This window comes from Ovis canadensis, chromosome 2 (genome assembly GCF_042477335.2).
Source record: "Ovis canadensis isolate MfBH-ARS-UI-01 breed Bighorn chromosome 2, ARS-UI_OviCan_v2, whole genome shotgun sequence".
Taxonomy (NCBI): Eukaryota; Metazoa; Chordata; class Mammalia; order Artiodactyla; family Bovidae; genus Ovis; species Ovis canadensis.
Genome location: NC_091246.1, coordinates 186709231 through 186733776, shown reverse-complemented (window position 1 = coordinate 186733776; position 24546 = coordinate 186709231).

Below are 24546 nucleotides of genomic sequence, written 5' to 3'. Positions count from 1 at the left end.
TTTATTGTTTTTGAAATGAATACTATTTGGATGTACATATTAGTACTACATTTGTTTCTGATGTGTTTTCTATTTTGTTATTTATTGATCCCATCCTTCCTCTCATCCTACACTTTTGCTATTATTTACTTTTCAAAATCCTCAACTTCAATGCTGAATTCGCTTACCTTTTTCCTCTGTTTCTCTGCTTATCTCTGTCTATGTCTCTCTTTCTCTCTCCTTGTCTCTGCCACTCCCTGCCCCTCATTTTTTTCCAGGCAAAATTGTTCTGAGATGTTTCCAGCTTTTATATTATAACAATTTCATGTATCCACCCAGCCAAAAAAAAAAAAATTACAAAATTATGGAATAGCATCCTTAAATACTTAAGGATAGCATCCTTTTACATACTAAGCTGCCATAATTTACACACACCCAGAAGAAGGCGATGGCAACCCACTCCAGTACTCTTGCCTGGAAAATCCCATGGACGGAGGAGCCTGGTAGGCTGCAGTCCATGGGGTCGCTAGGAGTCGGACACTACTGACTGACTTAGGAGCAGCAGCAGCATACATATTATATAGAGAGGTACACAATAGTTTTTGCCCTCCAATATCAAAGCAATCTCACACAGCCTCTCAGATAAATTGTTAGAAAGATGGTTTGTGCTATATAGTAGGTACTTACTGGTTATGCATTTTAAATATAGCAGTGTATACATGTTGATCCCAAACTCCCTAACTATCCCTTCCCACATCTTTCCCTCCTGACAACCATACATGGAACTCTGCTCAGTGTTATGTGGCAGCTTGTATAGGGGAGAATGGATACATGTATATGTATGGCTGGGTCTCTTTCCTATCCACTTGAAACTATTGCAACATTGTTAACTGGCTATCAGTTCAGTTCAGTTCAGTTCAGTTTAGTCACTCAGTTGTGTCCGACTCTCTGTGACCCCATGAATTGCAGCACGCCCGGCCTCCCTCTCTATCACCAACTCCTGGAGTTCACTCAGACTCACGTCCATCAAGTCAGTGATGTCATCCAGCCATCTCATCCTCTGTCATCCCCTTCTCCTCCTGCCCCCAATCCCTCCCAGCATCAGAGTCTTTTCCAATGACTCAACTCTTCGCATGAGGTGGCCAAAGTACTGGAGTTTCAGCTTCAGCATCATTCCCTCCAAAGAAATCCCAGGGCTGATCTCCTTCAGAATGGACTGGCTATACTCCAATATAAAATAAAAAAGTTTTTTTTTTTTTTTTTAAAAGAGAAAAATAGCTTGTATTTGATTTATTAAAGTTAAAACTGAATATTCAAAACATTAAGAAAACTATGACACTGGTCATTTTTTTCTATTTGATATGCAGAAAAATCTGCCTTGGTGGAGAAATCTCAATTTTAACTCAAAAGATAACAATCTTAAATAACTGAATACTAGAAAGAGAAAAAGGAAAATAATCATCTCTTCCATTATACATGCTTTTCTGTTGTCAAACTAATTTGTTTTAGTTTTATCTCACTTCTGGCTAAAGAGTTCTTCACAGTGAACCCAAACAATGCATATGGATATTTCATCCTCAGATCGACAGAACTCAAATTACCATTCCTTTTGGAGTGATGACAACCATAGCAAAACTGAAAATAACAATGGAAGTTTCCTGGCACAGATTTGAGGAAGCAGCTCTTTCATTCTGAACTTGAGCTCAGAAAGGGAAGCTGTAGCTGACTGGCCTTCCATTACGCCTCCTTGTATTTGTGTGGTAGCACCACATAAAATACTTCTTTTGTCTGTTTTAACACTGTGGATCTTCATCACAGAAATAATTTTATGTGCATATAGAAGAAAGAACAATTTCTTTAGATCAGGATTTTGATCACTGGAGATGCCGTTTTAAAATCTCTTCTTATTTATTCAGGTTTCTGGGGGCATTTCCAGGCTTCTTGCGATTCCCTGCATTAAATTTTCTTAGTTTGTAACAGATTTAAACCTTTCTCTGATCACACATTTTATCACTTATACTGTAGGAGATGCACTTGGGTCTAAATTTCTCCCCAGGGAATCTCAGGTAAAATTTTTACTTCAGTTCGTGTTTCTGCCCTATGTTTCTCCCTACAGGGAAAAACAGGAAGAAAAGTGAGCAGATTCTTGAGGGTCACATTTGATTTAAAAAGTCAGTTACACACACACAGTTAGATATGACTGATTTCACTGCTGTTACCTGCACTCCCTATACATGTGTAAATCTTTCATCTTGTAAAATTTGCCCAGTTAATGAACAGTTCCATAGCATGATGTCTCATTACAAGGTTGATAATATAATTTAACTTTCTAACTAGGATACTTTTGAGAATTAAAAAAGTTATATCATAAAGTTAATATAGTGGGATTAGCATTGAAGTCACCAAAGTGGTGACTTCCTAGACATGGCATTTTCTTCCTTTCATAACCTTTTGGAATATTTTAAGTTCCTGTTATTCCCAAGTCTATTTTTTTCTGTCTCCTATGCATTCTGCAAAGTTCTTCATAAGATCACATAAAGTCCATAAGAAAATGTACTGAACAAATTGTTCAATAAATCAGTGCCTTCTCTGAAAGGCAGAAAAGCATATGAAAGAAAGGAATAATTTCTGGAATCTTCTTATCTAGTTCAAGTACTAATTTGAACTCCCACCAGCTTTAAGACCATGAGCAAGTACTCAACCTCTTTATGCTTCAGTTCCCCTGTCATTAAAGAGAAGAGAGAATTATATAAAAAATATATTAAACAAAATTGATAAACTTTGTATATATCATTATATCTTATTTATATCATAATGTATATGGATCATATACATTGTATGATATGATTCATATACATGATATGCTATGGTTCATATATAAAAATACTCATATATATGATATATATGATATTATATATGACAAAATGATAAATATATTTGATGATATATTTATATACCATCAAATGTATTATTTGATATATATATTATCTTATAAGTTTAAAAGTTATTGTTATTTGTTTAAAAGTTAGCAACATTATCCAAGATAATCATATGTACATAAGTACTTGGGTGTTTTAAATACTGTGTTGAAATTACTTTGGCTAACAAGAAATAAGTTTATATAGTTGACTAACAGATGTGAGATAAATAAGATGTGAGATAAATCAGTTATATTCCAATGGGTCTCAAAGTTAACCAGATTAGGAAAGGATGTGCTAAGTATGTATTTTTATAGCTGCCTCCACATGTCAAATATATTGTTAGAAGAAATGCCACATGCAACTGAGATTGCCAGTATATCAGGGTTGAGTTACACATATACATTCAAGGGAGGTCTAGAAAATTCTGAAAGTTGTTTTTTTTTTTTTTTTCCCTAGGAATGGATAAGCAAGAAATGACAGGAGAACAAATTTTGAATTATAACTCAAAGAAAGTATGCTGAGTCTCTGAACTAAGAATGGTTATTTTGAGACTTCCCTGGAGGTCCAGTGGTTAAGACTGCGCTTTCACTGTAGGCAGGACAGGTTGGATCCCAGGTCAAGGAACTAAGATCCTGTATGCTGCATGAAGTGGCAAAAAAAAAAAAAAAAAAAGAATAGTTATTGCATTCTGATAACTTAAATAGAATAGTGTCAACTCCCTATGATTTTGTGCTATGCCTGATGACCACTGCAGGCAGAAAGGAATGGTAGGACTGCCAGGAGCCACCACGGGAGATCCCACCCATGACAAGGTCATGTGGAAGAGAACTGTTAAGCAAGGCTTCAGAAGTCAAGGGGCTCCCTAGGCTTTCTCGAGCATCTACCCAAAGCCAGAATCTGTCTGTTTTACTATTTCATGACTTTCACCAACTCCTCTGACATTAACAGGAGGCTATCCCTGACCACCTTTCTCTGGAGAAAATCAACTTGGGGCTATAGCTAATAAGTCTCCTGGACATGAGAGGAATATTTCCAGTCAAAACCCCTCTGTTAGCATTATAGCTTTCTTGGCAGGTATATCCAGACTCTTGTAGCTACGCATATGATTATTTACAGCCTCCCAACTATGAGAGGCATGCAAAGCATAAAATATAGAGCCTTTTAAAGAGTTAAAATTTATTAGAGTAGTGCTGGTGTAGGATTTCGTTATTGGGCCAATGTTTGTTGCTAAGTTCCCATATCTCTTATCCACTGTGCACCTGGGAGTGCATTAGTTAACATAGTTGGAAAATAAGAAAAACAAGTGTAGCCTTGAAATTAACCACATCAAACTTTTGAGCTAATTGGTTCTGTCTTATAACTCCCTGCACCTTTGCTTCTTGAGAATGTAACTCTGTTTGATATTTTCTGAGGCTGACATAGATTAGAAATATAAAGAAAAAGCACAGGGAATATAAGTTTTCTGGTTGAGAAGCCTTTATCAAAAGAGGGTCATAAAATGTTCACAGGCCTCCAAGGCCAGAAGATAACGTACACAACATTGTCTATGGGAAAGGTTTGCAGAAAAAATCTTTGTTTCGATAAAGACAAAACAGATGTAATGTATGGGCTGACTCTGTATGACTTTGCATCTTTCATTTCCCTCTATGTACAAGTAAAGGTATAAAAGACCCCTTTAAAAATTAAAAAAAAAAGGAGCCTCGCTCGAAGAAGCTTGGTCACCCCATGTTTTTCTTTTTTCCTCTTTTTTTCTCTCTTACTTTCTTTTTCAGGCTGATCCCTTGGAATCAGAGGCTCTCTGCATTCACTTTTCTGCCTGGGCTTCTAAGACTTTTTATTAGCTTTCTATGTAAACCAAGGAATATCAGCCTCTTTCTCTCCTCTATTTTCTTATCTTCAACATTCTTTCCTTATCTCTCTCTAAATCAATCGCCCACAACGTTTTTCCTTCAGATTCCCCTGGATCCTGCCGGGGCTGGACCCCAGCACTAGGACTAGAAGAAGATAAAATGGAGCCACTCCTCTAGGGCAGTGTCTAATTACCTGGGGGTTTCTTTCTGCTCCTCGTTGTCACCAAGAAAGTTTATACCTTCCAAAAGAGTTAAGATGAGTCATCAATAGATTCAGTTTCACTAATAAGTTTTCAGAAAATCATTCCTCACTTAAAGCAACAATAGGAAAATTTGCTTTTTCCAATCAAGATCATCAAGTGGTGTTTCTTTATTCCTTCCTTCTTTCCTTTCTTTTTTTTTTTTTTTTGACTTTGATATAATGAATTTTGTATTTCCCAAGATGAGATTGTAATAGGTGCTCCCTTTGAAAGACTCCTTTATAATGACATCCATTAATTGTTTTGGGAAACCGTGACACAAACTGCAATTATGAATGAGTAGGAATATGTACTCAAGAGCTACTGATTACATTGGATACCAAAGGAGAGTTAGATATGTGTATTTATGAATAGGTCCTGAACTGGGAGGGCCAGAGAGAAGGCTTACTTTTTCTTTGGTTTCTCTAAGCGCATAAGACTTTTATATATAAACAACTGATAAGGCTAGACATTTAGGTCCTCCTTGGCATGAAAGCAATATTTTCCCAAACTCATGTATTCTGGATTTGATTCAACAAACATTTATCTGTACTTAACTTCACAATTAACAATAAACAAAACAGTGCCCTGTGATATAAGTAACAATAAATATCTAAAAAATTAGGGTTAGGTTAGAAGGAGATATGATTGACTGATACAAACCAAGCACAGAAAGTAGTGTGTAAGCAGGCAGAGAAAACACCACATATAAAGGCACTGAGAGGAAAATATATTCAGCATTTTGAGAATCAGCCAGAAGTCAGGAAGCTTAAACAGAGTGGACAGGAATGTTAGAAGAACAGCCCAGGGTCTATGTCTCCATACATACTGGGCCCCACTGAAGACTTTGACTCAAATAAGCCATTAGAAAGAACAGCAGACTAAATTGTGTCCTTCCACCCTCCAAATTTGTATTATGAAGCTCTGCTGCTGCTGCTGCTGCTGCTAAGTCGCTTCAGTTGTGTCTGACCCTGTATGACCATATAGATGGCAGCCCACTAGGCTCCCCTATCCCTGGGATTCTCCAGGCAAGAACATTGGAGTCGGTTGCCATTTCCTTCTCCAATGCATGAAAGTGAAAAGTGAAAGTGAAGTTGCTCAGTCATTTCCGACTCTTAGCGACCCCATGGTCTGCAGCCTACCAGACTCCTCTGTCCATGGGATTTTCCAGGCGAGAATACTAGAGTGGGGTGCCATTGCCTTCTCTGTATGAAGCTCTAACAGCCAATATAACTGCATTTGGAGATAAGCCTTTTAAGATGTAATTAAGGTTAAAAATAATAATAATAATAAGGACGGGATCTTAATCCAATAGGTGCGTATGTGCTCAGTCCTGCCAGTCCCGTCCAACTCTTTGTGACCCTATGTACTGTAGCCCCCCAGGCTCCCCTGTCCATGGGATTCTCCAGGCAAGAATACTGGAGTGAGTTGCCATTTCCTTCTCCAGGATGTCTGCCGGACCCAGGGATCAAACCTGTGTCTCCTGCATTCCAGGCAGATTCTTTACCTCTGAGCCACTGGGGAAGCCTTAGATCAATAGGATTAATGACCTTATAAGAAATTTCTCTTTCTTACATGTGAGGAGGCTATCTGCAAGCCGGAAAGAGAGCCCTCACCAGCAACCAAATTGGCCAGCACCTTGTTTTTGGACTTTCAGCCTCCAGAACTGTGAGAAATAAATACCTGTTGTGTAAGCCACCTAGTCAATGATATTTTGTTATGGCAACCTGAGCTGATACACACAGCATCCTAAGAAATCGAAATACGACTTAGTTTCTCCAAATGCTCTGAATTTTTAGGCAACAAATAGCCAGGTCTTTTAAATATATCAAAATATTAAAGTGAGATAACTTTACCACACCTCTGCTGCTGCTGCTGCTGCTGCTAAGTCACTTCAGTCATGATGAACTCTGTGTGACCCCAGAGACGGCAGCCCACCAGGCTCCCCGGTCCCTGGGATTCTCCAGGCAAGAACACTGGAGTGGGTTGCCATTTCCTTCTCCAATGCATGAAAGTGAAAAGTGAAAGTGGATTCGCTCAATCATGTCCGACGCTTCGCGACCCCATGGGTCTGCAGGCTCCTCGGTCCATGGGATTTGCCAGGTAAGAGTACTGGAGTGGGTTACCATTGCCTTCTCCTTTACCACACCTCAAGTGTCCCCAGATTTTCAATATAACTTTGTTTTTATTACACTCAGGATGACTTTTTACTCAGAGTTCTTTCTCCCCACGAAGTGTCCCATTTTTAGAGAACAGATACAGCATACTGAGTTTAATCTTAATGTTCTTTTTTAAATGCTAATAATTTTGGCTCTATTATTACAATGGTTTCCTTGTTAAAATTTTCTCCCTTGAGTTGTTTTAAATTGTATGTGGTCTAGAATCACAGAGCTTGCCTGATTATCTACCCGGTCCATGGCCGATGCTATGTATCATTTCAGGACTTGTCTTTTGGAATACCTCCCAGACATAAGCACATGCTTTTCTAGCTAAAGCCACCTGTACATCATTTATTTTTATTTTTAACAATGACTATATCCTCATTGTAACTATAGAATCTAGTATCCCAGTTTTCAAGAATGCTTTTGTAAGATGGTGCTTGGAAACAGTCTCTACATTAGCATGATGCTCTTATTGGGATCTTTGGAGTTACATTTGCCAAAGCTGTATGACTAAACTTTCCAAAAGATTGATAAAATAAATACCTTGATTTTGATATCACTTGCTTGTGGTTAGCATTTAAAATCAGCTAAATTAAAGGGTATATAAATAGATGTCTGAAACCACTTTTTAAGCAAAACTTTATGGAGTTCTCCTAATTATCAGTCATTGGAAATTTGTCATTCTTTTTCACTTTCTGAATATGTGCACACATTTTACTACACTGAGCAGAAATTCACTCAATTTCTTATAAGTAGCCCCACTACTCTGTTATTCTCTCCTTGCCCTCATTTCTTACTTCTAGATAAACTGGTGATAATCTGATGCCTGTACTTCTTTGCAGCCTGTTTGTGTGTGTAACTCCATGCTCAGCAGTGTCTGACTCTTTGCGACCCTCATGGGCTATAACCCACCAGGCTCTTCTGTCCACGGGATTTTCCAAGCAAGAATACTGGAGTGGGTTGCCATTTCCTTCTCCAGCAGATCTTTCAGACCCAGGGACTGAACCCACATCTCTTGTGTCTCCTGCATTGACAAACAGATTCTTTACTATTAGTGCCACTTAGTATATCCACCTGGACCTCTACCAATCTGGTTCCTATCAGAGTTACTCCAGTGAACTATACCCAAAGTCACATTTGATATGATAAACACATTAAGTGTTCTCTTTCTTTTTCTCCTATCTTTCCTTTTCTTCCTATCTTTTTTTGTTTGATTGTTTGTTAATAGAATCACCCATCTCTTACCCATCTGGACAAATGCTATCAAATTCTTAACATCACTCTCATTAGCACCCTTGAATTCCTCTATCATTTAACAGAGGCTCAGTCCCTGTTGCCATTCTCTGCTCCAAGATACTATGTAGTTTATCTGCTTGTGCTGTAAGGATGCAAAACATTTATGAGAGAAAATGAGGACACAAGAGCATTGTGTTGATCCCAGGAACATTTCCAAGAACAGTCCTACAATAGCAGTCTTGAGGACAAGACATACTTTCAATGAGACTGACAATATAAAAGGAGAAGAGACAAAAATTGCCATTATCAGAAATGAAATAAAGGATATCACTAGAGATCTTGCAGCCATTAAAAAGCTAGCTGGGGAATACTTGAGACAACTTCACACTCATAAATTTGGCAATTTACAAGAAATAGATCAATTCCTTAAAATCCACAAGCTACCAAAACTCAAACAAAAGTAAATGGACAATCTGAAGGGCTCTATAATCATAAAAAAAAAGAAACAACTTTATTAATAGTTTAAAATCTCTCAAAACATAAATTTCCAAGTGCATATGATTTTACTTGAGAATTACACCAAACATTTAAAGAATATTTACCACATTTCATGTAATCTTCTGTAGAAAACAGAAGATAAAAGGACACTGTCCATTTCAATTTATAAAACTAGTGTTACCCTAATACCAAATGCAAACAAAGTCAGTCTTCCAACTAATTGACTACAGAACAATAAATAACATGAATCTAGGTGTAAAATATATCAACAATGTATTAGCAGGCAGAATCCAATATAGTCAAAAAAATTAAATAGTTTCACCAAGTGAGATTATTTGTGTTTTTCAAGGTCAGTTGAACCTTTGAAAAACAAACAATATTATTTGCCATATCAAATAGCTAAAGAAGAAAAATGTTAATTAACAGAGGAAAACATTAAAAACCCAACACCAATTTATGATAAAAAATTTTCAGAAAAAAGAAATCAAAGAGAAAAAAAAAATCTCAAAATGAAAATAAATATCCAAAAGAAGCTTACTGCTACTGCTGCTGCTAAGTCGCTTCAGTTGTGTCCGACTCTGTGCGACCCCACAGATTGCAGCCCACTGGGCTCCCCCATCCCTGGGATTCTCCAGGCAAGAATATTGGAGTGGGTTGCCATTTCCTTCTCCAATGCATGAAAGTGAAAAGTGAAAGTGAAATCATTCAGTCGTGTCCGACTCTTAGCGACCCCATGGACTGCAGCCTACCAGGCTCCTCCATCCATGGGATTTTCCAGGCAAGAGTTCTAGAGTGGGGTGCCATTACAAGTACATGCTAATCAGTAACATATAATATATTAATATATGAAAGCATAGTATTCACTGGTAAAGGTACATACACAGTAAAATTCAGAACTATCTAATGTATGTAATGGTGCTATTCTAATTACTTTTAACTCTAGGATAAAAAATGAAAGACAAAAAGATTAAAAATAACTATACATATAATATTTTATTAATGGTTGCACAATATAAAAATACTAGTGATATCAAAAATATTAAAATGTTGGGTGAGGAAGAATAAAGTTTTTATAATTTGGTTATGTAATTGAAGCTATGTTTTAAACTGATAACAGTTTAAACTGACTGTGAGCCTCATAACCACAAAGCAAAAATCTATAGTATATACACAAAGGAATTAAGCACAACACTCCAAAAGTCATCAATCCACAAAGAAAACAGGGAGGAAGAAGGGAGCAAAGGAATTACAAAACAGTCAAAAAACAATTAATGAATGACAATTGTAAATTCATATTTATCAATAATTACTTCAAATGTAAATGAATTCTGCCAGTTGCTAAGTACATCTATGTTAAGTATAAATACTGTGACTTTGAAAATAGAGAATGAGTTCCGGGACCCAGTGGACTCATCAAAAGAAAGCCATGAGATTGATTTTGCTGTTGTTCAGTCGTTAAGTCATGTCCGACTCTGCAACCACGTGGACTGCAGCACGCCAGGCTCCTCTGTCTTCCACTATCCCAAAGTTTCCTCAAATTCATGTCCATTGTCAGTGATGCTATTTACCCATCTCATCCTCTGCCACTCTCTTCTCCTTTTGTTTTTCACCTTCCCCAGCACCAGGGTCTTTTCAATGAGTCTACTCTTCAGATCAGATGGCCAAAGTATTAGAACTTCAGCATCAGTTATTCTAATGAATATTCAGGGTTGATTTCCTTTAGGGTTGACTGGTTTGATCTACTTGTTGTCCAGGGGATTCTCAAGAGTCTTCTCCAGCACCACAATTTGAAAGCAACAATTCTTTGGTGCTCAGCTTTCCTTATGATCCAACTCTCACGTTCGTATATGACTACTGGAAAAATCACAGTTTTGACCTGACTGGTAGATCAGACTTATGTATGTTTTGGGTCTCCTGGAAAAGGCAATAGTTCAAAGCTGGAGTCTAGAAATCCCAAGTCTGATCATTTATTTTTCCCATGAATACTAATCTATTAAAAGACTGTAGGTCCCTTTGAAAAATGTCAAGAATATTATTAGTACAATCACTATAATCAATAATCAATATCAATTTTAATGAAATAAGATCCTTCTGTAAGCAGGTCTAGACTTTCCTTTACTCAAGGGGTCTAAGTTTGTAAACTGGATACAATCCAGTAATTTATTGAGAGTTCATGACTCTGTTTTGGTGATTCAAGTTAAACTTCTATTCACTTGACCTAAAAGTCTTCTGTTTATACAGATCAAGTAAGAATTTAGTAGACTACAAATTTAATTCTCTTCTAGAAACACCATGATAAACTGACCAGTGTCTTAGTTCTCTGAATCAGACTGTTTTAATTACTGTTTTGATCTTCTGTCTGTTAAGACAATGATGTCTGCCTGTCTTTGGCAATTAAGTGTTGCCATTGGCTCCTGCTATCCTGGCATCCATCTATTCCCCACGGCATTTAACAACCAGAGTTCAATGGTAACAGTTTTAACTTTAATTTCTGACCTGCAGAAAAGAACAATCACAAAGATGGTGAAGAAAGCTGGGACATTCTTTGCAATTTTTTTTTCAGAGTGCTAATGAAAGATGTATCTTTGGGACCCTACTAAGGTTAGTGACTAGGTCTTGCATAATAAATCCAATCTACCATTTTAATTTCCCTGAACCTTTGGATGTCTTCTTCCGTGGTATACCAAGACTGTTATGGCATTTCGACTTCTTTTGATGTAGGCCACTTATTGATGCAAGTTTCACCCAACTAGGAAATCAAATTGTTAGAGCTATTTCTAGTCCTTTGAGTTCAATGCTGAACCCAGATTCCCTGCTCAGTGGTCCAATATGAATAATTTAGCCTCATCCAACTTTTTCTTCCTCCACTATTATTATTTGTCACCCTTAAAATTAATTACCAAACATATTTCTCTGATTTCTATTTATATAAACTGGAAAAAATCATATGGCTTTTTTGATAGATGGCCCATCTCTGTGTAGTTCACACATTGTCCTTACCCTTCTGGGCTTGCTGGGACTCGAGTTCAGTCATAGGTCTTGAAGAAAATATGGGTAAAGGGGCAGTATCTTGCAAGGCAACTACTTCAGAGGATGTTATTATGGTTTCTTCAGGCAAAGCTGGTTTAAACTCTTCAGACTAGGACTGAACTCCTTAGAAAGATGTGCCAGGCTACAGATAAAATGGAAGAATTCAGATTTTGATGACTCCAGCTTCTATGGGATCTTACATGTTTCTATTCTAATTTTCAAGATCCATTTTTTTCCTCAACCAATGGGTTCACTTGAACTGAAATCTTTGAGGCGTTAGGAGTTCAATTTGTATTGTGATTCAGCCAATAATACAATGAGAGTTTGGCTTTAGTTTTCAGAAACATCATCCCTATGACTGAAGGAGATGATGGTTTCTTTCAGGGTAAATTTCAGAAAATGTCAGGTCATTTATGCAAAGCTTAAACTATAAGTGTGAAGTCCTGAGCACCTTTAGATCTCCTACTTTCTCCAGAAATTATGAGCAAAAACCCAATCTCATTATATTCATTTTTACAGAACTGCTCTAAGATATAAAATATGTGGTCACCCAGAAACTTATCTTTTATAAACATTTGATTACAAGTAGGAAATGATGTTATTTTGCACATCTCCACTGCCATGTGGACTATTAGTGCTCTCTCTTCCAGTGTAAATAGTCACCAGAGCCTTGAAACATAATCAGATTAGAGAATCAATCAATAACTCCCCTCAAAAAAACCCCAAACAATCCCAGAACCAAAGCAGAAAACTGTTCTTAACATTCCATTCCTCAAAACAGACTCAGACAGAAAATAGACTTGTGGTTGCCAAAAGGGTTGGGGAAGGGGAAAGATTAGGAGTTTGGGATTAGCAGGTGTAAATTACTATATGTAGGCTGGATAAATAACAAGATTCTCTCATACAGCACAGGGAATTATATTCAATAAACTCTGATAAACTGTAATGGAAAAGAATATCTAAATAGATATATACATATGTATATATGTATAGTCACTTTTTGCTAGTCAATTTTTGGTATAGCAGAAATTAGCACAACATAATAAATTCACTATACTTCAATTAAAATAAAAAGATTCTCTTGCTTCAAAAAACTCTCAGTACCAAAGTCTGAATAAGTCAGACTGAATAACTCCAGAAAAACACAACCATTTGTATATTTGGGTGGCCAAATCCAAAATTAATAGTCCAATCTGGCAGGTTGTAAACTCTCATCACGAGGCTGATATTTCTGTCTTGAAGCAGAATTTCTTCTTCTTATAGAAACCTGTTTTTCTTCTAGAGCTTGACTGAATGAGACCTACACATATTATATGGATAAGCTTCTTTACCTTAAGTCATTTGTTTATAGATTCTAATGATATCTACCAAATACCTCCACAGTCATACCTGCATTAATATTTGGTTGAATAACTGGATATCATAGTCTAGTCAAGTAGACACATAAAATTAACCATCATAACAATTGACCCAGCAATTTCTGTCCCATGTATACACTCAACATAAGTGGAATGTGTATTCACACAAACTTGTACATAAATGTTCATAGCAGCCTCATTCATAACAGCAACAAAAAAAAGGTAGAAGCATATTCAATGTACGACAACTGGTGAATGGATAAATAAATGTGGTATAAGTATAATGACCATATAAAACAATAAAGCACTGACACATATAGAAACATGGATGGACCCTGAAAATATGATGGCATCACGGACTGTTGGAGTGAACTCTAGGAGACAGTGAAGGACAGAGAAGCCTGGCATGCTGTAGTTCATGGGGTCCCAAAGAGCTGGACATGACTTAGTGACTGAACGATAATGTACATTGAGTCCGTGATGTCATCTAACCATATCCAAAACTTTTAGGATGCAGCAAAATCAGTTTTAAGAGGGAAGTTTATAGCAATTTAGTTTTACCTCAGAAAACAAGAAAAATCTCAAACAACCTAACCTTACACCTGAAATAACTAGAGAAACAAGAACAAACAAAACTTAAAGTTATCGGAAATGAAAAAGATCAGAGCAGAAATAAATGAAGTAAAGACAAAGAAAACAATAACAAAGATCAGTGAAACTAAAAATTGGTTCTTTAAAACAATTAACAAAATTAATAAACCTTTAGCCAGATGCAACTAAAAAAGGCAGGGTGGTGGCGGGGGAGGACTCAAATCAATAAAATTAGAAATGAAAAAGGAAAAGTTACAACTAACATCACAGAAACACAAAGATCATAAGAGACTACTATTAGCAACTCTATGACAATAAAACAACAACCTAGAAGAAATGAAAAAAGTCTTAGAAAGGTACTATCTTCCAAGACTGAACCAGGAAGAAATAGAAAATATGAACAGACTAATTGCAAGCACCGAAATTGAAACTGTGATTAAAAACTTACAACAAACAAAAGTCTAGGACCCGATGCCTTCACATGCAAATTCTATCAAATATTTGGAGAAGAAATAACATCTGTCTTGTCTTGTCTCTAATTTTCAGTGCTAATATAGATATAGCCTGTGATTCTCATTCCCTGCATTTGATTCATTGTGGTGACTATATATTGGTACAGGGTAATTACAGAGGACAACTGCCAATTTATTTTGGTTGGAAATACTGTTCTTGGTGGTAAGCAGCTGCTCCACTTGAATCTACCCAAAGAAATATTCAAAATATGTTTCCAAACTTGACTAGGATCAACCCTGCCAAATGTAGAATCTTTCATGACCAAGGCCTTCCTATCATTACACAGACTGAGGTAGACAACTGACCCATTTGGGCTAATTGGTTTCTTTCTCCCAAGCATTTGAAACAGGGATTGAAAGATGACATGTAGTTTCTTTTGTTAGTCAAACTGACAAGATACATAAACTGACAAGTTGTGATGCAACATTTTACTACCTATATGGAAAAGCAGGAAGAAAGCATTTGGCTGAGAAAAAAATTAATGAGATGCTCATATAGAGGCAGAAAGGCATGATGGTACAGTCTTAAAAGATGAAGAGAAATAGCTTTGTTTCCTGTTTTCCAGGTATCAAGTCAAGTCTTTTGAGAGTCTGACTGCACTTATTGTCCTTACTCTGTTTCTTATAAACAATTTCTCCTTTTTGGCTAGGGTTAATTTGAGTGACTTCTTATTCTCAACCAACAGATCATGGACCATGAAAGAAATAGGACCATAAGCACCAGGGGTCAGGCTTCCTCAATCAAACAAAATGGAGGAGAAATAATTGTGTGGGAAATTCCAGCTAAAAGCACCTGAGTTATTTTCACCAGAAGTAAAGAGAAGAAGAGAAATAAACTATTTTTTTCTAAGTTTAATTAATCAGGCTATTGCTTATGTATTACATTTAATTTCCCAAGAGTACGCCAGTTCATAAAAACATCTGGAATCAGAAGTCCTTAGATATATTATGAAGTAGATTCTTTGTTTTAAAAAGATTTCATTTGGGGTTAAGCTAAAAACTCCCTGACAATAAAAGAGTATGCAATAAGTAAGAATTTATAAAGCCCAATGCTCAGAATACCTGAGTAAAAATTAATTGATGGTGATAGACACACACACCTCTCCCCATAGAGCCCTCTCTATTCCCCAGAAACAAAGATGCATTTACTTTAACTGGAATTTTTAACCAGATATTTCTGTATGCAAAAATTTCCAAAACTACAAGAGCCTTCTCAAGAGGGAAGGATTATCTTGTCAAATTCCTTGAGCGCTTTAAATGGCTTTTTCAATTCATAATCTGATTTTGCTTATTCTTGCATTTTATGTTTTTCAAAGCACTGATTCATTCATTCTGCAAACACTTACTGAGTAACTTCTATGTTACCAGTTTGGTGCTAGGTTTCCAACTAAGAGGTGGGTGTGAAAGCCTGTCTTTTCTCTCAAAGAATTCAAGCCAAGGAAATAGAAAAGTAGAGAGACAACTGTAATAGAATGCCAAGATATATGTGCTCATAAATGCTTTAAAGTGAAGAAGAGAACTTACCTCATTTTGTGTAGAGATGAGACAGTGAAAGTTCCTTGCAAGAAATAAATCATGAATAAGTCTTTCTTTTGGGACAAGATCTCCTGATCAGAAGAAACAGTATGTAAGCAAAGTCATGGAGAAATTGTAAGCAGTATTTGGTGGGAAAGAGCTCTCTGCAGGGGATCCCCTTTGTCTTGTCTTTTAACTTTAAAGCAGGCACCACCATGCTCTGCCCATGTTTGGCCTGATCACACCTTTAAAATCCTTTTGATCACAGGATACATTGCCAAACATTTCGGTTCTTTCCATAGATCAAAGAAGTGGAAAGGATGAATAAGTAATTAACAGGTGACTGAGATATCTTCCCTAGCTTCCCCTTCAGTAATGTCACAAACTATGAACAAAAGAGCATTGAAAGATCACAAAAAGGTTCTTGAGCTTGTAGACAGTGGAGGAGGTGAAAACTTTGATCCCCATCTCAATGATTAACTGTGATTATTTCCCCTTTATGGTGGCTGTGCAGTGCTGGAGCAGCCATGAGGAGATAATGTCCAAGGTCAGAGAAGCCCCAGCAAGATGGTAGGCCCTAGAGCAGCAGCTACACCATGCTGGAGCAACTTTGTATAGATATCCCATATCCAAGGGCAAAGGAGAAGCCCCAGCAAGATGGTAGAAGGGGAAAATTTGCATTTAGAATCAAACCCCATACCCACTAGAGACTCTCAGAGGGCTCAGACAAACCTTGTGTGCACCAGGACCCAGAGACTCCACAGAGACTGAGACAGAACTGTTTTTGAGTATCTCCTGTTGGTCAGCAGTGGACTGCTGTGGGGGCAGGGGCTCTGAGTGCAGCATACTTAGGTATGGCATAAGCCCTCTTGGAGGAAGTCTCCATTGACCCCATCATAGAGCTGCCAAAACTTACACAGAACTGGGAAATAGACTCTTGGAGGGCACAAACAGAACCTTGTGCACCAGGACCCAGGAGAAAGGAGCAGTGACCCCACAAGAGACTGACCCAGACTTGCCCTTACATGTCCAGGAGTCTGCAGGGGAGGTGTGGGTTGGCGGCGGCCTGCTGCAAGATTGGGAGCATGGAGTGTAGCAGTATATGCATGGGACCTTTTGAAGGAGGCCTCCATTATCTTCATTACCTTCACCATACTTTGGCCCCAAATAAGTAACAGGGAGGGAACACAATTCCACCCATCAAGAGAAAATTGGATTAAAGAATTATTGAGCATGGCCCCTCCCATCAGAACAAGACCCACTTTTCCTCTCAATCAGTCTCTCCCACCAGGAAGCTTCCATAAGTGTCTTATCCTTCTTTATCAGAGGGCAGACAGACTGAAAATCACAATCCCAGAAAACTAACCAATTTGATCACATGGACCACAGCATTGTCCAATTCCATGAAACTGTGAGTCATGTCATTCAGGGCACCCAAGACAGATGGGTCATAGTGGAGAGGTCTTACAAAATGTGGTCCACGAGAGAAGGGAATGGCAAACCACTTCAGTATTCTTGCCTTGAGAACCCATGAACAGTATGAAAAGGCAAAAAGATAGGACACTGAAAGATGAACTCCCCAGGTCAATAGGTGCCCAATGTGCTACTGGAGATCAGTGGAGATAATAACTCCAGAAAGAATGAAGAGATGGAAGCAAAGTAACAACAACACCCAGTTGTGGATGTGACTGGTGATAGAACCAAAGTCTGATGTTGTAAAGAGCAATAATGCATAGGAACCTGGAATGTTAGGTCAATGAATCATGGCAGATTGGAAGTTGTCAAACAGGAGATGGCAAGAGTGAACGTCAACATTCTAGGAATCAGTGAACTAAAATGGACTGGAATGGGTGAATTTAACTCAGATGACCATTATATCTACTCCTGCAGGCAGGAATCCCTTAGAAGAAGTGGAGTAGCCATCATGGTCAACAAAAGAGTCCGAAATGCAGTACTTGGATGCAATCTTTATTGTAAGGCAAATAAATAAATAAATAAAAATTTAAAAAAAAAAAAAACACAACAGAATGATCTCTGTTTGTTTCCAAGGCAAACCATTCAATATCACGGTAATCCAACTCTATGAACTGACCAGTAATGCTAAAGAAGCTGAAGTTGAACAGTTCTATAAAGACCTACCAGACCTTTGGATCCCTGAGGAAGGCTTTCTTATCTCGCCTTGCTATTCTTTGGAACTCTGCACTCAAATGGTTTAACTTTCCTTTTCTCCTTTGCTTTTCACTCCTTTTCTTTTCAAAGCTATTTGTAAGGCCTCCTCAGCCATTTTGCTTTTTTGCATTTCTTTTTCTTGGGGATGGCCTTTATCCCTGTCTCCTATACAATATCACAAACTTCCATCCATAGTTCATCAGGCACTTTGTCTATCAGATCTAGTCCCTTAAATCGATTTCTCACTTCCACTGTATAATCATAAGGAATTGGATTTAGGTCATACCTGAACGCTCTAGTGGTTTTCTCCACTCTCTACAATTTAAGTCTGAATTTGGCAATAAGGAGTTCATGATCTGAGCCACAGTCAGCTCCCGTCTTGTTTTTGTTGATTGTATAGAGCTTCTCCATCTTTGGCTGCAAAGAATATAATCAATCTGACTTCAGTGTCAACCATCTGGTGATGTCCGTGTGTAGAGGCTTCTCTTGTGTTGTTGGAAGAGGGTGTTTGCCATGACCAGTGCATTCTCTTGGCAAAACTCTATTAGCCTTTGCCCTGCTTCATTCTGTACTCCAAGGCCAAATTTTCTGGTTACTCCAGGTGTTTCTTGACTTCTTTCACATTCCAGTTTCCTATAATGAAAAGGACATCTCTTTTGGGTGTTAGTTCTAGAAGATCTTGCAGGTTTTCGTAGAACACTTCAACTTCAGCCTCTTCAGTGTTACTGGTCAGGGCATAGACTTGGATTACCATGATATTGAATGCTTTGCCTCGGAAGCAAACTGAGATCATTCTGTCATTTTTGAGATTACATCCAAATACTACATTTCAGATACTTTTGTTGACTATGATGGCTACTCCATTTCTTCTAAGGGATTCTTGCCCATAGTAGTAGATATAATGGTCATCTGAGTTAAATTCACCCATTCCAGTCCATTTTAGTTCACTGATTCCTAAAATGTCAACGTTCATTCTTGCCATCTCCTGTTTGACAACTTCCAATTTGCTTTGATTCATGGACCTAACATTCCAGGTTCCTAGGCAATATTGCTCTTTACAGCATCGGACGTTGCTTCCATCACTAGTGACATCCACAACTGGATGTTGTTTTTCCTTTGTCTCCACCCCTTAATTCTTTCTGGAGTTATTTCTCCACTGATCTCCTGTAGCATATTGGGCACCTAACAGCCTGGGGAGTTCCTCTTTCAGTGTCCTGTCTTTTTGTCTTTTCATACTGTTCATGGGATTCTCAAGACAAGAATACTGAAGTGGTTTGCCATTCCCTTCTTCAGTGGACCACATTCTGTCAGACCTCTCCAGCATGGCCCATCCATCTTACAAATAGTTGTGAAAAGAAGAAAAGAGAAAGGCAGAGGGAAAAAGGAAAGATAAACCCATTTGAATGCAGAGATCCAGAGAATAGCAAGGAGAGATGAGAAAGCTTTCGTCAGTGATCAGTGCAAAGAAATAGAGGAAAACAATAGAATGGGAAAGACTAGAAATCTCTTCAAGAATATTAGAGATACCAAGGGAACATATCATGCAAGGATGGGCACAAAAAAGGACAGAAATGGTATGGACCTAACAGAAGCAGACGATATTAAGAAGAGGTGGCAAGAATACACAGAAGATCTATTAAAAAGAAAAAAGAAAAAAAAAAAGAGCTTCATGATCCAGATTATCAAGATGGTATGATCACTCACCTAGAGCCAGACATCCTGGAATGTGAAGTCAAGTGAGCCTTAGGAAGCACCACTATGAACAAAGCTAGTGGGGTGATGGAATTCCAGTTGGGCTATTTCAAATCCTGGAAGATGATGCTGTGAAAGTGCTACACTCAATATGCCAGCAAATTTGGAAAACTCAGCAGTGGCCACAGGAACAGAAAATGTCAGTTTTCATTCCAATCCCAAAGAAAGGCAATGCCAACGAATGCTCAAACTACTGCACAATTGCCCTCATCTCACATGCTAGTAAAATAATGCTCAAAATTGTCCAAGCTAAGCTTCAACAGCATGTTAATGCGAACTTCCAGACGTTCAAACTGGATTTAGAAAAGACAGAGGAACCAGAGATCAAGTTGCCAACATCTGCTGGATCATCAAGAAAGCAAGAGAGTTCCAGGAAAACATGTATTTCTGCTTTATTGACTATGCCACAGCTTTTGACTCTGTGGACCACAACAAACTGTGGAAAATTCCTAATGAGATGGGAATACCAGACCACCTGATCTGCCTCTTGAGTAATCTGTATGCCAGCCAGGAAGCAACAGTTACAACTGGACATGGAACAACAGACTGGTTCCAAATAGGGAATGCAGTGTGTTCAAGGCTGTAAATTGTCACCCTGCTTATTTTACTTATATGCAGAGTACATCATGAGAAATGCTAGTCTGGATGGAGCACAGGCTGGAATCCAGATTGAAGGAAGAAATATTAATAACCTCAGATATGCAGATGACACCACACTTATGGCAGAAAGTGAAGATCTAAAGAACCTCTTCATGAAACTGAAAGAGGAGAGTGTAAAAGTTGGTTTAAAACTCAACATTCAGAAAATGAAGATCATAGCATCTGGTCTCATCACTTCATGGCAAATAGATGGGGAAACAGTGGAAACAGTGTCAGAATTTATTTTTTGAGGTGTTCAAAAATCAGTGCAAATGGTGACTGCAGCCTTGAAATTAAAAGACACTTACTCACTGGGAGAAAAGTTATGACCAACCGAGACAGTATATTAAAATGCAGAGACATTACTTTGCCAACAAAGTTTCATCTAGTCAAGGCTATGGTTTTTCCAGTAGTCATATATGGATGTGAGATTTGGACTATAAAGAAAGCTGAGCACTGAAGAATTGATGTTTTTGAACTATGGCATTGGAGAAGACTCTTGAGAGTCCCTTGGACTGCAAGGAGAGCCAATCAGCCCATCCTAAAGGAAATCAGTCCTGAACATTCATTGGAAGGACTGATGCTGAAGCTGAAACTCCAATACTTCGGCCACCTATGCGAAGAACTGAATCATTGGAAAAAAACCTGATACTGGGAAAGACTGAGGGCAGGAGGAGAAGGGGACGACAGAGGATGAGATGTTTGGATGGCATCACCAACTCAATGGACATGAGTTTGAGTAAATTCTGGGAGTTCGTGATTGACAGGGAGGCCTGGTGTGCTGCGGTCCATGGGATTGCAAAGAGTTGGACACGACTGAGTGATTGAACTGAACTGAATTGATTTCCCCTTTCCCCTTTAAACATTTCACAGACATGGCCAAGCAGAAATTTCAGAGATGGTTTTGGGGATCACTGAGTCCAGCATTCCCACCATTCTGATGAAAAGCAACTTGCTTTTCTACTAACATGTGCTTGTGTAATTAGTATTCATCTTAGAGTTCAGTAGTAAAATGGCAGAATATGATGCAGTTTCTCTGGGTGGGGAGACAGTGGTAACAGTTGGCAGGAGATGAAGAACGGGTGAGGTCTAGAAGGGGTTTAATGGACTATGCTTAGGAACTGAGATTTTATCTTAAAGACTTGAAGACATATTGAAGGCTATAAGCAAAGAAATGACATGTTTAAATTTCATATTTGCCATGTACTTTTTTATTAAATAATGATGAGTTACAGCAGCTAACATTTTTCAACATCTCTAATTAGTTAATGAATCCTGTGCAGAATAACTAATGTTCAGCAAAAGCTGAGCAAGAAGTTACTGAAAATTTTCTCAAAATTTTCTGGGTTTACCATGCAGTAATTTTAGAACCAGAACTGAAAACTATATCTGAGTTCATGTCCTTTTTGCTTCCTAAATCAGAATCCAGTTTTCAGAGGTTAAACTCCGCAGCCTCTTTAATGTGTTATTCTTGATGTTTTCCCTGGCATAGGTCTTTGGGCTCATACAGAAGTCAAGGCCATTGCCTCTCATCACAGTGACTGACTTCAGAGGTAGAATGATTTTTTAGTATTGACACTAATTTCAACCAGCTAGTATGTCATACATCACTGCTTATGTACATCATACCCCTCAACATTTTTTGTGCCTCTATTATGGTACTTTTTTGCTTCACATTAAACTGCATTTTCTTTGAAGGCAAGAAATAACATTTATGTTCTTTCATAATAATAATGACACAAAAATTATTTATACTGTGCCAAGGCACTGTTCTACAATTTTTTTAACAAATTAATTCTCAATTCAACCCTGTAAAACTAGTATTGCTCCTGAAAACTAAGGTATAAAATGGTTCAGAATTGTCTGAATCACTCATCAAGTGCTGGATTCAGGATTTGATTGCAGGCTACATGAATCTTCACTAGACTATCATGTGTTTTTTACCAGGCTTGGCACCACAGGATTCATAAATAAATACTGATGAATGAAGGAACACATTAATTGATCATCATATTTTGAAAATGAACTTTTCTTAAGTAGTCATTCTCCAAAACAAGTTTGCTCACAAGATTTTTGTAATATCTAAACACAGAAAGATTTAAAAACAAGTGCTGATAATATATGCAAACAATAGTGCACTGCACACAGAGACTGAGTGTATATTTTGTCAAATAGTTAGACCAAATGAACATTCTAATTGTCAATTTTGACTTTCTTAAGCACATTCTGATTATGAGGTATTCTAAACATCAATCGTGAAAACACCAGCCTGGTCTCTTCTCTTCCTGAGGATTCTTCTTACACCATCACGTTGCAGACATATGTTCAGTTCAGTTCAGTCACTCAGTCATGTCCGACTCTTTGTGACCCCATGAATCACAGCACGCCAGGCCTCCCTGTCCATCACCAACTCCTGGAGTTCACTCACACTCATGTCTATCGAGTCGATGATGCCATCCAGCCATCTTATCTTCTGTTGTCCCCTTCTACTCCTGCCCCCAATCCCTCCCAGCATCAAAGTCTTTTCCAATGAGTCAACTCTTCGCATAAGGTGACCAAAGTACCGGGGTTTCAGCTTTACATCAGTCCTTCCAAAGAACACCCAGGGCTGATCTCTTTTAGAATGGACTGGTTGGATCTCTTTGCAGTCCAAGGGACTCTCAAGAGCCCTGTCAAACACCACAGTTCAAAAGCATCAATTCTTCGGTGCTCAGCTTTCTTCACGGTCCAACTTTCACATCCATACATGACCACACGGAAAACCATAGCCTTGACTAGATGGACCTTTGTTGGCAAAGTAATGTCTATGCTTTTCAACATGCTATCTAGGTTGGTCATAACTTTCCTTCCAAGTAGTAAGCGTCTTTTAATTTCTTGACTGCAGTCACCATCTGCCCTGATTTTGGAGCCCCCAAAAATAAAGTCTGACACTGTTTCCACTGTTTCCCCATCTATTTGCCATGAAGTGATGAAACCGGATGCCATGATCTTAGTTTTCTGAATGTTGAGCTTTAAGCCAACTTTTCACTCTCCACTTTCACTTTCATCAAGAGGCTTTTTAGTTCCTCTTCACTTTCTGCTATAAGGGTGGTGTCATCCGCATATCTGAGGTTATTGATATTTCTCCTGGCAATCTTGATTCCAGCTTGTGTTTCTTCCAGCCCAGCATTTCTCATGATGTACTCTGCATATAAGTTAAATAAGCAGGGTGACAATATACAGCCTTGTCGTACTCCTTTTCCTATTTGGAACCAGTCTGTTGTTCCATGTCCAGTTCTAACTGTTGCTTCCTGATCTGCATGTAGGTTTCTCAAGAGTCAAGTCAGGTGGTCTGGTATTCCCATCTCTCTCAGAATTTTCCACAGCTTATTGTGATCCACACAGTCAAAGGCTTTGGCATAGTCAATAAAGCAGAAATAGATGTTTTTCTGGAACTCTCTTGCTTTTTCATGACCCAGTGGATGTTGGCAATTTGATCTCTGGTTCCCCTGCCTTTTCGAAGAAAGTGGAGAAAACCACTAGACCATTCATATATGACCTAAATCAAATCCTTTATGATTATACAGTGGAAGTGAGAAATAGATTTAAGGGACTAGATCTGATAGACAGCATGCCTGATGAACTATGGGTGGAAGTTCATGACATTGTACAGGAGACAGGGATCAAGACCATCCCCATGGAAAAGAAAGGCAAAAAAGCAAAATGGCTGTCTGGGGAGGCCTTACAAATAGCTGTGAAAAGAAGAGAAGCGAAAAGCAAAGGAAAAAAGGAAAGATATAAGCATCTGAATGAGAGTTCCAAATAATAGTAAGGAGAGGTAAGCCTTCCTCAGTGATCAATGCAAAGAAATAGAGGAAAACAACAGAATGGGAAAGACTAGAGATCTCTTCAAGAAAATTAGAGATACCAAGGGAACATTTCATGCAAAGATGGGCTCGATAAAGGACAGAAATGGTATGGACCCAACAGAAGCAGAAGATATTAAGAAGAAGTGGCAAGAATACACAGAAGAACTGTACAAAAAAGATTTTCAAGGCCAAGATAATCATGATGGTGTGATCACTCACCTAAAGCCAGACATGCTGGAATGTGAAG